Source organism: Abramis brama, assembly GCF_963993115.1.
Source record: "Abramis brama genome assembly, chromosome: 5".
In the NCBI taxonomy this organism is placed as follows: Eukaryota; Metazoa; Chordata; class Actinopteri; order Cypriniformes; family Leuciscidae; genus Abramis; species Abramis brama.
In genome coordinates, this window is record NC_139967.1 from 32,597,975 (window position 1) to 32,614,229 (window position 16,255).

Below are 16,255 nucleotides of genomic sequence, written 5' to 3' on the forward strand. Positions count from 1 at the left end.
TCTTTTAATTCTTCTAATTAATTCAGTATTCTATTTGTAGTAGCCTACAAACCCAGAATTCAACACTGTCAGCAACAGGCACAACAAAGCCTATTTCGATTTTAGCTCACAGTGAATATTCAACCAGTCCAGCAGTGAAAGCATTATTATCCTTTAATCAATACAATCAATATGGATCTTCACAAATAATTTTGATATATTGATCATTCTAGTGCGTTTAGGTAGAGAAGTTTCACAGACTGTCTGTAGTGTAATTATTACACAATTGTTCTTCTAAAACATATCCCCCCCAATACCTTTTTGTTTGACTTGTTTACTTTACGCCTTCTGTCTCCATCAGAAGTTTCCCATCTCAACAGGAAGTGGTTAGCACAAGCTGTTCTTATGAAGACGCCCACTTCCTTTGACTTTGATAAACACATTTGTGGTTGTGTGCACTAACCCCATCAGATAAATTTTCTTAACTGCTGCTAAACCCAATGTCCTCAAATTGCAGAATGACTTCTGATTGTTTTACAATGAAAATATAGCATCCAGTATTAGTGAAGTACTGAGTTTTTTGATTGGTGAGAATAAAATCTTATAGTTAAATGGTGTCGAACTAGTCATTCATTTGCTTGAGAAACATCAGAGACTCATTTTGTATCAGCTGCATCAGACTGGCCTCATTTGAAATGAGTGATGCAGCACATTTGTTTTCTTTATGTGCTTTGATTAGAAAGCAAAATATCTGTAACCAAACAAAAAAAGTCAATGGAATCGAATATGTTTGATTTAAATGTATGTGCACACATTTATTGAAAGCAGCAATGAACAACGGAGATATAACACATATAGGTCCATTGTCACCACAAGTTTAAGTCATCGTCTTCTCTGCGGAGCGTATGATTGTTCATTTCAAAACTTCTAGATTTAATGATGAGAAACTATAATGTGAAGAACAGGTGAGCAAGGTTAGATAATAGTGAAACTCTGCAAATTAAAGCCATTAAAAAGGTTTTGTCATGGGCTGATATTGACATCTGTAATTATTTTTTTACAATCCAAATCTAGTTTGTGAAACCTTAAACCATATAGTTAACAAGTCACTTCTGAAAATGAAATTATGCAAACTGGTTTATGTCCAGGTTGTTCCAAGACATTTGCTTATACTGTCAAAACTCATCTTAATAAGGTTAAAAATATGTTCTCAAAAGCATAAAGTAAGCTGCATGGTAACTTGCTCACAGTCTTATAGAGATTTCAATCTTTAAAATATCTATTTACAAGCTACTACAAGACTTTAGCAGCATAAAGCCACAATCCTGGACATGTTCTGCAACTAAAAGCTGTTGCTTCTTGAGACTATGCAACATGTCTGCTCAAGTGCTGCGGAAGAACTAACAATAAAACCACATATTAGTGTGAGAAACAAACTGCGTATGAAAACCTCTCACCTACCGCTCTCTTCACAGATCTGAGGACTAACATGCGGTCTTTGTGTCTTTAAGACAAGAAATAGCCTCTATACAGTAGGCCTATTCATTATTAATGATTCAGGCCTGAGACCGGCAATATCTTGGTCACAATATAGGCTAATTTCCATTATTCATTATGGGGGTTATATGCAAAAGAATGCCATATTCTGTAAAACAGGTCGCTCCTTAGCTAAAAGTCCATAGATGACGAATATGAATTAATTACACTAAGATATATATATATATATATATATATATGAAGAGTTCAGATGCAAAAGCCTCTAAGTGCCATCTGTAATTTTCTTCTAGTATGATAATTTTTATAAAGCTTGTATATTTAAGTTCAGTAATTTCACTGAAATGACAATTAATAGGTAATTTGCATTACCATTTAAGTGAAATTACTGAACTTAAATATACGAGCTTGATAAAAATGATCATTCTAGAAGAAAATTTCAGATGGCACTTAGAGGCTTTTGCATCTGAACTCTTCATATATATATATATATATATATATATATATATATATATATACATATATATATATATATATATATATACACATATATATATATATCATAGTGTGTAAATATATATATATATATATATATATCATAGTATCATATATATATATATATGTAGCCTATATGTATATATATATATATATATATATGTATATATATATATATATATATATATATATATATATATATATATATATATATATATATATATATATATAATTAATCAGATATTAATTAATAACTCAACATCATGTCACCTGTAAGACTTTCGTTTAAATGAAATGAAACACGCGTTCACGAGAGCATGACATTCACAACGCATGCGACGAGAGCGGACGCGAGATTCATATTTTGTAGATAAAGTGGTAGCCTAAATTATTTTATTTTTTTTGCGCATACAAAAGCACTCTTGTCGCTTCATAAAATTGAGGTTAAACCACTGCAGTCGATTACTTTAATTATTAATTATTACTTTTAATGAATTATTCTACCTTTATGGGGCTTGAAAGTGGTAGTTGCATAGCTGTCAACGAAGGGACAGAAAGCTCTCAGATTTCATCAAAAAGATCTTTATTTGTGTTCCGAAGATGAACGAAGCTTCATCTTCGATAGCTCTTTGATACCAATCTTTCATTTGAAAGCCATGTTTCTAGCATCTGTAAAACTGCATTCTTCTAAATTATGACATATGCTTTCAATGAAAAATGTGGAACAGTTAGTTCATGCGTTTCTGACCTCAAGGCTAGATTATTGTAATGCTCTACTGGGTGGTTGCCCTGCACGCTTAATAAACAAACTACAGCTGGTCCAAAACGCAGCAGCTCGAGTTCTCACCAGAACCAGGAAGTATGACCATATTAGCCCTGTTCTGTCAACACTGCATTGGCTCCCTAACATTGTATAAATTTTAAAATATGGATGGATGGATGGATGCTGACTACTTACAAAGCACTAAATGGTTTAGTTCTCCACTACTTGATCGAGCTCTTAAAGCATTATAGTCCTTCACGTCTACTGCGATCTCAAAATTCTGGCCAGTTGATAATACCTAGAATATCAAAATCGACTGCTGGTGGTAGATCCTTCTCCTATTTAGCAACTTTGGAACAGTCTTCCTTACATTGTCGGGGAAGCAGACACACTCTGTCAGTTTAAATCTAAAAACACATCTATTTTACCTGGCATTCATATAGAACATTATACATTTCTGTTATTCAGATCAGTTAAATGATTATTAGACTGCATAGATTAGGTCAGCCGGGACCGGGGACACTTCCTATAACACCTGATGTTCTCGTTACATCATAGGAAGAATGGCATCTACGCTAATGTTACAGTAGTCTTTCTGTTTATTCCGAGGTTTACTGAAGTCAGCCGGATCTGGGCCGGATCCAGATCAGATGGCGGACCTGCGCCTGGACCCATCCATGACGCATCCCTGAAGTGCCAGCCTCATCAGCCCTGTGAAGGCCTCATCGAAACGACAGCCATCGGCACTGATCCTCAGCGAACTCGTCTCCATACCATGATGACTCCGACCTCCAACCAGATGGAACTGGATAATATTCTGAATGTTCTGATCCAGTCTGACTTCTGACCTGTAATGCTGCCTGAATCATAATCATACACTGTTCGCTCGTTGGCCAGAGGAGAACTGGCCTGACTGAGCCTGGGTTCTCCCAAGGTTTTTTTCTCCATTCTGTCACCTGATGGAGTTTTGGTTCCCTGCTACTGCTGCCTTGGCTTTTGGCTTGCTTAGTTGGGGACATTTAATATTCAACAATATTATTGATCTGCCTTACTTAAGGTGGATGGTGACGCAATGTTCTTCTAGAAACAAACTTTGTAGTGTTATTTTCATGTTATCACTGTGAAGTTGCTTTGATACAATCTGTATTGTAAAAAGCGCTATATAAATAAAGGTGACTTGACTTGACTTGACTTGACTTTAAAAGACATGAGGGTGCTTCGCATGCTATCGGAAATGTCATACTTCCCACTGTCGCATTAAGTGCTTTGTGTTGGAAACAACAGGAATATGGAGGACACCAGGTTTATTCTTGCTTATTTATTGGGAAAATCTTATTAAAGCCAAAATTATATTTAGCATCCCATTCATTCATGATAACCATAAATATTCACCATGCAATAGGCTAGTCAGCTTGCTGAAGATTCTGGAATTTCGGTCAAATACAGGCGGTCATTTTCGCTGTGTAAAACATAATATGCTTTAAATGATTATGTAAATGCACTGCTTTAACAACAAGTCGATGTAGCTGTTGTGGAAAAACCTAATAAATAGGCTACCAGTCACAGCAGCAATTGTTCTCCCCTTCGCCATATTTACAGTTAAGGGCCCGCCCAACTTGGGAACTTGGGTATCAAAATAATCCCAGAGCTTCCCAGTGGTAAATACAGTTTGAGAGGGTGATCTTGTCCAATTTTTAACTATGGAAACCGATTTTTGGGTGAATTAACCCTTTAACCCTTTCTCCGATAAGCGGATGCAATGAGACCTGTTTTCCTGCTTGTTCATGTGACGTTCGGCATAAAGCCGAAAAACAGAGTAGTCCATATGCACATCACACAAACCTCTAAACTCTTTACATGTGGTATCCATGGCAACCTTGAATTGAATCTCTTTGAATAATCGACAGCGTCATTGATTTTCAAGGTTGACCAATGAGAACTATTTACTAACACAGTCGAGACATTGATTGGCCGTCAAGGGAGCAGATGCTGACCTCTATATTGAAGAGGTCTCAGAGCGTCATTACATTCTCTCTCAATCAATACACAGCTCAGATGTAAACACCCATCCTGTCTAAAGGCCAAAAGAGGTGAATAATGTGGGGGATGAGTGATGACAGTTCACTTCACAACTAAAAATGCTTTCTTTAAATCAAATATAGCCTTAGCATTTGCTACTATTTACTTTTATATGCAAGTTGGCAAGCTGTGCCAAGTGAAAGAATTTTTCGGTCTGCCAAATATAGTAGTTTTGAGAGAAAAGAATAAAATAAAGAGGGTGTATGTGAGCTGCTTAATCTATAACAATTTGGATTGCATGATATATAATGAATTTGCTCATTGATTATAAAGATGAACAAGTTATAGGCTACTAAATGGATGGATGTTGAAAATCAATAGTGTTTGCTTAAACATAAAGAAACCAACAATGAAAATGTCAAGGACAAATGAAGATTTATATGATAGTAGCTAAATATATATAATACCTGAACAGAAGAATTTACATAAAAATAAGGACTTATTACTCTTTAAGTAAGTAAGTAAGTAAGTAAATAAAACAATAAAACAATAAAAAAAGTTTTATGGTTCAAGCAAACAGATAAAATTATAATTTTTTTAAGATAGAAGGAAACAGAAAAACAATTAATTGTTTTACACTACAAATAAATAAATAAAAATAAATAAACATTTTGTGCTACAAGCAAACGTAAATAAATAAATAAATAAATAAACATTTTGCACTACAAGCAAACAGATACAAATAAATAAATCCATAATTTGAGCTATAAGCATGCAGAATTCAGTAAAATGTAAAAAAATATATATATATATAAATAAATAAATAATCGTTTTATGGTACAAGCAAACATAAAAAATATACATATTTTAAGATACAGGCAAACAGAAAGAAATAATTAATTCATTCATTATTAAACCTTTTACAATTCAAACAAATAAATAAATAAATAAATAAATAAATAAATATTTTGTGTTACAAGCAAACATAAATAAATAAATATTTTGGGACTAAACGCAAACAGATCAAATAAATCAATCCACATTTTGCGCTACAAGCATATAGATAAATACAAATAAATTAGTATATAAACATATTTTGAGCTACAAGCAAACAGAAAATTTATCAATAATTAAATGATAATAATTAATCATTCATTCATAAACGTTTTGTGCTTCAAATAAACAAATGATTAAAAACAAATAAATATGTTGTGCTACAGGCAAACAAATAAATAAATAAACAAATAAGTTACTTTGCGCTACAAGTAGAGGGCGCTGTAGAGCAGTCAGCAGGGCAAGTCACAGCATTTGCTGAGAGCTGAGCACACCGATCATTATCAAAAACTACTGCGGGAGTCTAACAAGACTCACATCACACTCGCTTAACTCCGATCAAACACGTCCAGAAACAGAAACGCCAGAGTCTGCATATCCCTGGATATTTGCCCTGCACGACCGCTCGGGTCCGGCGTGTCATCAAAAGCAGGACTTTGGAAATTATTAAGGATCGTAAGAGCAGATTTGTTTTCTCCGCAGTGGGAAGGCTCGATCCACCCCCGAGTCTGATGATTTGAGAGGGAAGCAATGCAGCGCTGTGACTGTGACTGTACACCATATTCCCGCTTCAATCCACACTTCATCTGAATCTGCAGACGCACTCCACTGATCGACCGACCGCGAATGCAACACTCTTCATGTGTGTTTTTCTGTTTTCAAAAACAAATCTCACCCGAGATTGCGACTGACGCCATTTTAAAGCGATAAAAAGCCGTTTGCTTGAGTTTGAGGGATTGTAAAGTGCTTGTCATAATCTAGTGTATGGATTTACTCTCGTAGACTTCAGCAGAAGCAGCAGCTTCAGAAATGGGTGAGTTACCTCTTCCCTCCTTAAACCACCACACTTCAACGTGCAGTTTTTTTTAAATATATTATAATCCCATTTATTTACGTTTCTGTGGAATTACAGCTGTAATTGAACTGACATGATTAAAACGATGGGGTTGTTTTGAATTGGGTAACGCACTTAAAAACTGCAGAGCTCCATTTTAACCTGAAGAAGAAAAAAGTGGACTATCGCTTGTCTGCCTTTACATGGCATACTCTAGTATATTGGTTTAATTTGACCTCAGTAACTTAACCAACATAACGTTATTCATCAGTTCTTATGGAAATAATTGTTGGGTAACAGAGTAAGTTACAGAAGGTGAATGTTGATCTAACTCACCCTGAAGGACAGCAGCATTTGCGACAGTGGGAGAAATACACATTCATTGCTGTGTGATTTTGAGCTATACATATAGTGGTATATTCAAATAAAGAGACATTATTCAGCGTAATTTACTGTAATCGTGGCCATGCATCAGTTTCCCGCTGATAGAGAGTAGGCGTGTGTTTGCACTGTCAAGCGCCTATAGTAATTTCCACTATAAGCCACCGTGTAGGCTTGCTTTCCATGTCACTTGTGTTCTTACTCATTGAATACTTGCGTGTGTCTCAAAACCTCGCGAGCTGCCTACCTAGACAGCGTTTGTGGGCATTTGAACGTCATGTGCTGCCTCAAGATGCTGTCAAGTAGGAGTCTCACTACTAGGTTTCGAGACACATCAGCGTTTTGAGTGTAATGGGTAGCAATGATGAAACTGTTGATCTAAGTGTTTGGTTTCCTATCTGATCTGTCATGAGGTTGCATGGGCAAATTAACCTTTGCTGACATTTACCAAGATCAGATATTATTCAGAACCTGAATTTAAGGGATTGCTGTATTTATTAATGTTCTTCATACTTAGCCTATCTCATTTGATTGGCTGAAATCCTTGCCTAATTGCAGAAAGGGGAGGAGCTATGACAAGGTGATTTGGTGGGTTTTCTCAGCATCTTTGACTTGAAACATGGGCTGTGTCCAAAATCTCATACTCTCTTGAGTAGGTAGCCTACTTATTCTTAATAATAACTTAACGACCACTAAAAAAGTATGCGTGTAGAATGTAATCCAGACGTACTACATTCGCCATGTTGTCATCATCATGTGACCTTCCAGCATCAGGTGCGTCGCTTCACCTCTATTCATGAATCCTTTCCCGTGGCCTCATGGAATAGTAAAGTGTGCATCGTAAGCATACTTCAGCATCTCGCCGGAAGAAGTATGGCATCCGGGTACTTTTTTGCCTTCTCATTTATGAGTACTGTGAATTCAGACATACTTCTTTTGTCACATACTGTTTTTCGCCTACTATTTAGTAGGGAAGTATGCGATTTTAGATAGAGCCAGAATGTTCTCTAGGGGAAATTAAAGTCACCACGAAATAAAAATGGACAAATCTTATTTTTATATGGAATATTGCAGTGTTTATTATAAATGATTTATCAGTGCACATCTTTATTGTTGTTTTTTTGCTCTTGTAATCTTTAATCAGAATGACTTATCTTCCTCTCTCTACGACATCTGTTCTTTCTCTGATGACATGTCCACCGACCAGCATGACGGCGGGAAAATAGTCCATCACCTCCATAAACCTGTCATTCACATGAGACCTACGCCATTTGAGGATGCAAGACAAATGATATGTTTTGAATATCACACCTTAAAGGGATAGTTCACCCTAAAATTAAAATTCTGCCTAAAAGATGTCTCAATATTTTTTGTCCATACAATGGAAATCATTGGTAACCAAAACTGATTAGTTACCAGCATTCTTCAAATTGTATCATTTTATTTACCCCAGCAGAAAGTCATACAGGTTTAAAACAAGTTAATGATTTTCATTTCATTTTCAAATGCATAGAGACATGCTTTCAATATTTATGCTCGAATATTGAACTTCTGAAGAGGAAGATGGCATTTAGCCTAAATCAATGCTTTGGTTGCGTCAGAGTTTAGTCAGAAGCTTTGGTTAAACCTTTACCCTCGCTGAGGCCTTATGAAATGGTTGAACTGAATTGAAGGTCTGTGGTCAGAATCAGAAATGGAGTTTTGGTACAATACAAAATGTTGATTTGAGTGCAGTAGTTCTGGCTTTGAGTATATCACTGTATAGTTGTTTCAAAATGGAAGAGAAACTGTTCTGAAAGTCTTCATCGTTTCATAGAAAGCCAATGGAAAAACCCAGGTCAAATGAGGAGACCAATCCATTTATCAAAACACAAACACATCTACTTATGGAGCGCTTGCCTACAAAAAGATTCCAGAAAACCTATTGTATCTGTATACAGAGTATACGATTACACAAAAGAACCACAGTATTTGAGCAAAGGATAAATCCAAAGTGATGTTTATGTGTGTGAATGGAGCTCCCTCTGTTCCTGGCTATGGCTAGTTGCATTGGAGGACAGCCAAGTCCTGACAGGAGACAAAGGAAAGAGGGAGATATCCAAGGACATATCTAATTTTTGGCAGCCGTTCCAAACCAAATATCAGAACAAGAACACCTTTTGGCAGTGAGCTACAGGGGGAGGAGGGCCGTTTCATTTTTTGCTTTTTTTTTTTACTACAGCCACTTTGTTTTCACTGCGGTCGAAATTCTGATCTCTCCTCAGTTTAAAATTGACGTTTTGGCAGAAATCCATTTGCTTTTGTCATCGCAGAAAACAAGACGAGGGCGGCTGGTTTTCTGCGAATTCAAGTGGGATTGGCTGCACATTTGGAAACTGCTGTAGAAGGATGGTGTTCAGATGTTTCAGTTACTCTGGATGGTTGGCACCAGGGATTGTGATGACAGAGTATTAGCCAATTGTCAGCAGTTTAATTCCGAATGTTAATCTGTCCATTTTGAAATGTGCTTAATCCTTAAATTTGACAAAAAAACAGTAAACCTTATCTATTAGTATAGAAATGGAGATTATTATTTGAATATGTTTCATACCTATGCCAGTTGTGATTTGAACCACACTGAGGTAAACCCTAAATTTTCCTGTTTCTGAAAGGCTGGCCCACACTAAAAGATCTTATCAGATTTTCAAAATGTGAGAGACCACAAACATGACGATAAAAAAATAATAGATTTAACAGTTTTGTTCCACTAGTGTGTGAAGTGCTGCGATGTGACCAGGAATGCCACACCACACACTAACAGAGTGCCATCTGTGAACATCTCGCAAAATCTCTCACGGTCAAACGTGAGTAAACAAACATGGCGGACGACAGGCAAGAAGAAATGGTGGTAGTGCTGCCTTGGAATGCTTTTTACAGAAAATTCACAAAAAACAACAAAAAAAAGGTTTGGATGAAGTCGTGTTACTGTGCATTCACACCGCCGGCGGCGAGAGCGGCAAAGTGGCCGGAAGCCATTCATTTTCAATGAGAGTCGGCGGCGAGCTCCGGTGAGGGCGGCGCGGCGCGTCTTGGACGGCGAGAGCGGCGAGAAGAGTTGAAATCAAGTCAACTTTATGGTAATAAGCTATGACGCGGTTCGGCGGCAACCAATCGGAATGTAGAAGTCCTCCGCCTAGAGGATACAAGAGAACACAATCCTGTAAACTTTGGTTCCGACCACATTAGTTCCTAAGCAAAATGGAGGAAAAATTAATCATTTCTGTTGCGGGTTTCCCGTTATTGTACGACTTGTCATCCATAGTGTTGTCAGTTTGATTAGAAAAAGCCGCGCAACACTATTTATAGGCAACATTTTCGCGCTAGAACTTCTTTGAACTAAAAACGCTTGTTTTTTCAGCGGGAATGCAATTCATTTGCTCAAAATAATGATGATTTTGACCAATTGCAGCTACGTTTTTTGCGGCCCCTTTAAATAAAGTTTTTTAAAAAAATCACACATTCTAATCTACGTCAGAGCGTCCCCGAATCTTTCTACGGTGGCAGGGCGGCGAGAGCGAATTTTGCCGCTCTCGCCGGCGGCGGTGTGAACGTACAGTTATGCTTCGATATTCTGTCAGCTCACTTTCTGATTGGGTATTGTTTCGTTTCACGTGACAATCTACAGAGTGTGTGCGTGTTTGTCATTGGGGTCCCCCCTCCACAACAGGATGATCGGAAATATTCAACATGGTGGATATTTATGATTTGAGATTGGTGGGGCCCAGTCGTTCTTCCCGAGCAGATTCATGCACACTTAACACACCTCACACCACAGGAATATTTGATAAGATTATCTGTAGAACCATCAAGGTAACCGTGATTTTAACTAGGATTGTTGGAAGGGGAGAATTGGCCCAAAATCAGGCCGATTAGCCTATCTTGTAGTGTGTAGGTGCCTTTAACAGGTAAAATCACAAAAGGGCGTTAGATCACATTTTAACAGCAGCTCTCATCTGTTGAAAACACTGCAAACTAGCAGCAACTAATAGAGTGCTGCAGGAATGACAAATTTTTGTAGGCCAAAACCCAGAAATTAGTTGTTTAACACAAGCTCAAAATATTTTCACTTTTTAGTCTATGACATAAAATACATCAGTAATACCCCTTTGTGATTTAAAAAAAAAAAGAAAAAAAAAAGAAGAAGATTTTCCTTGTCTTGAAAAAGGCAAATAGTGGTTAAATGGGACAACAAAGGTTGTCAGGTACATTAAACATCATCACGCCGAACAGGTAAAATCTGCTTTTACAGCCTTATTGTGTTTAAAATCACGCTCTTGCAAACTCTTCTAACTCAAACTTTCAGGAATTAAAAAAATAAAATAAAGACTGAAAGAGTTGTCGGAAGCTTAATGGTGGTGACGCTGAAGTCTTGGGTGATGCTAACTTTTGGGTTGGACTACAAATATACGTCATCACTGCAGCGCTTCATTACGATTAGCCTACCTCCAAAGTGACCCTTCACTAAGACCTGCCCACCTTCATTACTGTTGACGCTCAGGGTCCGTTCACACCAAGAACGATAACTATATTAGCGTCCACACCAGTGGCCGTGGCCGATATCGTTCTGTTTATTCTAAGCATGTGCTTGTCTGCCGCTTTAAATGCTCGAGCTCGTTACAGCAGGATGGATTCTGATTGGCTGTCCATGTTTTTATCGTTCATCAGCTGGATAAAAATCGTTCTGAAAGCGATTCCAACGATATCGTTTCTCTGTGCCATTGTCATTATAGCCATTCTTTAATACTGAGAATGATTTTTTGAACTATATCTTTATAGTTATCGTCCTTGGTGTGAACAGGCCCTTGCACAGCATTACATGGGAATAAACAGGACATTAACGTGTGATTTTCAGTAAAATATGCTCATGAAATAAATGGATATTATTCTAATGAGGGCTGGAATGAAGTGCGACATTGCTAAGGATTTTTATCTGCTGTTTTTTCACACAAAAATGAGAATCATTTACTTACCCTCATGTTGTTACAAATGTATGACGTTATGTTCACCTTCGAAAAGGAAACATTTAATGATATCTGAGAGGTTTCTGACCCTCAGTTGAAAGTCCATTCCATCAAAACTTTGTCTCTTCAAAAAGTTAATGTAGAGATCATAAAGGTAATCCACTCGAATCAAGTGGTTTAGGCCTAATAATCAAGTGGCCTTCTGAATTGCTTTATATGATGAACATTTATTCAAATTTTTATTTTTCAATTCACATTTAACCACTGATCAATGCACATAAAGAAAGTCAGATATAATGAACAGAAGCTGAAACATGCAGAATGAGATTTTATTTCTTGTGCATCAATCAAGCTTTTGTTTATCATATTGTATGTGCTCTATTTATGTGCCTTGATCAGTGTTTACATTAAATAAAATCCTAAATGAAATCTGTTCATCATATAAAGAGGTTGTGTCTCTTCAGAAGACTTGGATTAAACTGCTTTGTCTTTATAAACATTTTAATGTGTGGAACTGTTTGGACTTTCAATGGAGGGACAAAAAGGATGAGAGAATATTAAAACTGATTTCATTTGTGTTTAGAAAATGAATGAAAGTTCATGAGTCACATTAACAGGAATTTCTATGCAAGTGAATAGAGTGAGATTGACTCCCTTCTGAAGAATGTTTTTACCCCATCCATTCATAGTCCGCAGTTTTGGTTATGAGTAAGGGCGGAGCGATTACGAAAATACATCAATTTGCATGGAATGCATCGCACTGTTTACATTCATCCCTAACCACCAGTAATGTTTCACACAAAACAAAAACCTCTAGAGCAGATGCTATTGGCTATGGCTAGTATGGCATCTCTGCTTAATACGGTTGCGTTCATAGTTTGACACCTGCACATTTTCAGGACTCACAACCACATTCCCGACAAACCCGCGTTGAATCAACAGAACCGAATTGGACAAATGTCTACCACGTCATATAATGTGAGAACCACACTGTGACTGAACTGTATAATCACGACAGGTTTAGTTTACTCAGAGAGACGGATAAATGACTTGTTCATCTGCAGATCCATCAGAGCTGCAGTTGGTGTGGGGTGCGTGGTTACAAATGTACTCTATGCACTTGGTTACAAAACATTTAAAGTCCTTTTTAGTTGTTTAAAGCAAAGATGTTCTCAAATCTTTCATCTAAAGTCAGAGTCAAGTCTGAAGTATTTAAGCTGGAGTCTGAGTCAAGTATGAAGTCTTTATCGCTGGAGTCTGAGTCAAGTCTGAAGGCTTTATCACTGGAGTCTGAGTCAAGTCTGAAGGCTTTATCACTGGAGTCTGAGTCAAGTCTGGAGTCTTTTGCCATGAGGTTTGTCTTCAGGATTACTATAAAAACTTTAATGCAGGTGTTCAACAAAGTAGCTGGTGGTCAGTACAAAGCATGTGTCAAACTGCTCCTGGAGAGCCACTGTCCTGCAGAGTTTAGCTCCAGCCAGCTCCAAAGGTGTTCTTCGCTACTTTCGATCCCTTGGGTTTATCTTGAAAAGGCATCTGTTGAATGACAGATTCACAACTTCAGTAATGATATGCAGACTCTACTGTATACCTCATGTGATATAGGCGACTAGCAATAAAAGAATAGTAACAGAATAGTAGGATTTTGCACAGAGCATGTTTGTGGTGGGAGTTTGCAAGAGAGATGGTGTGTGTGTGTGTGTGTGAGATGAGACAGAGGCTACGTCTAAACTAATCTGGATACATTTGAAAACACATCTTTTTCTTTTTTCTTTTGTCCTGAGAAAATCGAGCTGTTGCTATGGATTGTTGCTAATAAAATGATAAGAAGAATAACGAGACAAATTTATTATGTCTGGTTTCTCAGTATCATCTCTGTGCGCTTTTATTACATTTTATGGTTGCGCAGTAAGATGATTTGAGCATCTTCCAACATTTCAGTGGATGAGATGAGAAACTTCTGGAAAACGTTTGAAAACGCGAGTGTTGACGGAGAGCATTTTGAAACAAAAACGGCGTTTTCAAATGTGCATTTGTGTAGATGTAGTAGGGGTGTAACGGTTCAAATTGCTCACGGTTCGGTTCGTATCATGGTTTTAGGTTCACGGTTTCGGTACGGTTCGGTATGTGCTGTGGAATACTGGATACTAATACTATTCTAGTTTTCAGGTACAGAAATTGAATAAAGTAATCAAATATAAAATAACATTGCATATTTGACTGTATTAAAGATTAATCCTTATTAAGGTTACAAAAGCTATTCAATCAAGAACATTGAAGGATTTCCTTGTCTTTTGTTGTTAACATTTGATTTAACATTAACGACACAGCAGGTATATTAGGCTGCTGTCACTTTAAGATATACAGTAGCTAATGCACGGATCCAAAATACTGATACTGTTACATATGCGTTGTCTTTCTCGACTGTTACTGACTGTATAAGTTCACTCAAGGGCAAGGCATAACAGAATATGTCTGCTAGGATACTCATCAAGATGGGCATGTATTTTTGTGAATTTTTCCATTCAAGCGCAAGACTTTAAAAAGAACTCAATATTTGCGCGCTGTCTGAGATGTGTGCGCACTTCGGATGAGTGCGCGCACACACACACAAATCTTCTCACAGCGCGCCTGAGTTCTCTTTCGCGTCTTGCTCTTGAATGTTTAAATTGGCAAGGCTTAAATGACTTTAGTTTAAACACACAACATGTGCTGTTCAGGTTTCGCGTGCGTTATCAACACCCGAGTGATGACGGCGTAAATCAATGGTCATGTTCGAGCACATGGCTTTTGCACTGAACAAAGTTTACAAAGAGTGACCGTTTTGTTCACGTTCTTTTGATCATCATTGCTGTTGTAAGGTATTATCGGGGAGCCAGCATGTGCATCCATCGACAGAAACATACATTAGCGGAACTGTCTGTTTTACGCGCTGTTATTTTTAACAAACCATATTATAGATGCGTCATCAGATTTTGAGATGAACCGCAGTGCAAGTGCATGCCGGTACAGTTCCATTTCTCTTTTTTTACCGAGAACCCCTAAGACGTAGCTATAGAGAGTGTTCATAACTGATTTGATGTATGAAATTGATAACTGATTTCTTACCTCTGCAAAAACTCCAGCGTTGCTCCTTGGCCTGCTGAGTACGAGATGTTCAGGCAGTTGTAGGAGGCAAACATCAACCCAACAGCAACACTGAGGATGGTGAAGTGGCTATTAACAGATAACAAAGTACTCTTGCTGCCAAAGAAGAACTTCCTTTTTAACATACAGTATACACAAGAGAAGGGATCTGTGACTTTTTGTGGCAAACTGAACCCAAAGAGCATCAATTCCAGCAAATATTGAATATTTTATTATCTTTAAATGGTGCAACTCTCCCCCTTTCACCTTGCCCTTGATATCAGCAACTCACTTATCTACAGAGAGAGAGAGAAACATGTGAGTGCATGGGACATGTTAATTCAGAAATCTGCAAAATTCCAAAGAAAAGTGTATTGAACCCTGTCAGTGTCTGTGCTCCTGTTTCTGTGTGCGCTTTAATGAAGGGAGTGCATTCATTTAGAATGGTGATTAAACTGACTAGTACTACCATTGCACCTTGCACCTTACACCTTCCTACCAAGACAGAACATTAATTATATGAATTAAATTTCAAAATCGCTGGTAGTCCTTCGGGCAGGCACTCTTTAGATTTTGGTTATCCGAAATGAATTTAACTTGCCCGAATAAAAGTGTCAGTGACTTTTGCAGTTTTCTCCACCGCGCACCCGATCGTCACATTACAATTATTCAAATTCTCAGTGTTAACTGTTAAGCATGATGATATGGTAACATGTTACACTGAAGTAGGCTGCTTTTAAATGAACATTTATTTAAATGCAAAATTTCATTTCCTTAAAGGAGAAGTTCACTTTCAAAAAAACTTTTGCTGATAATTTACTCACCCCCATGTCATCCAAGATGTCCATGTCTTTCTTTCTTCAGTCGCAAAGAAATTAAGGTTTTTGATGAAAACATTCCAGGATTTCCCCCCATGTAATGGATTCTATTGGGACCCAAACGGTAGAAGGTCCAAATGACAGTTTAAGTGCAGCTTCAAAGGGCTTTAAACGATACCAGACGATGAATAAGGGTCTTATCTAGCGAAACGATCGGTCATTTCCAAAATAAATAAAAAAGTTTAAGTTTTATAAGCACAAACGCTCGCCTTGCTCTGTTCTGTGATGCGCG

General features: G+C 37.4%; 1 protein-coding gene across 1 annotated transcript in view; it reads left to right on the top strand.

The window, feature by feature from the left end:
• Positions 1–6,029: 6,029 nt before the first annotated feature.
• setbp1 (SET binding protein 1) overlaps positions 6,030–16,255 on the top strand; it is a 66,120-nt gene continuing 55,894 nt past the window's right edge. Inside the window, exon 1 of the mRNA XM_084114179.1 lies at positions 6,030–6,617. The gene's annotated coding sequence lies outside the window, so the exon portion shown is untranslated. The remainder of the gene's footprint in view (positions 6,618–16,255) is intronic.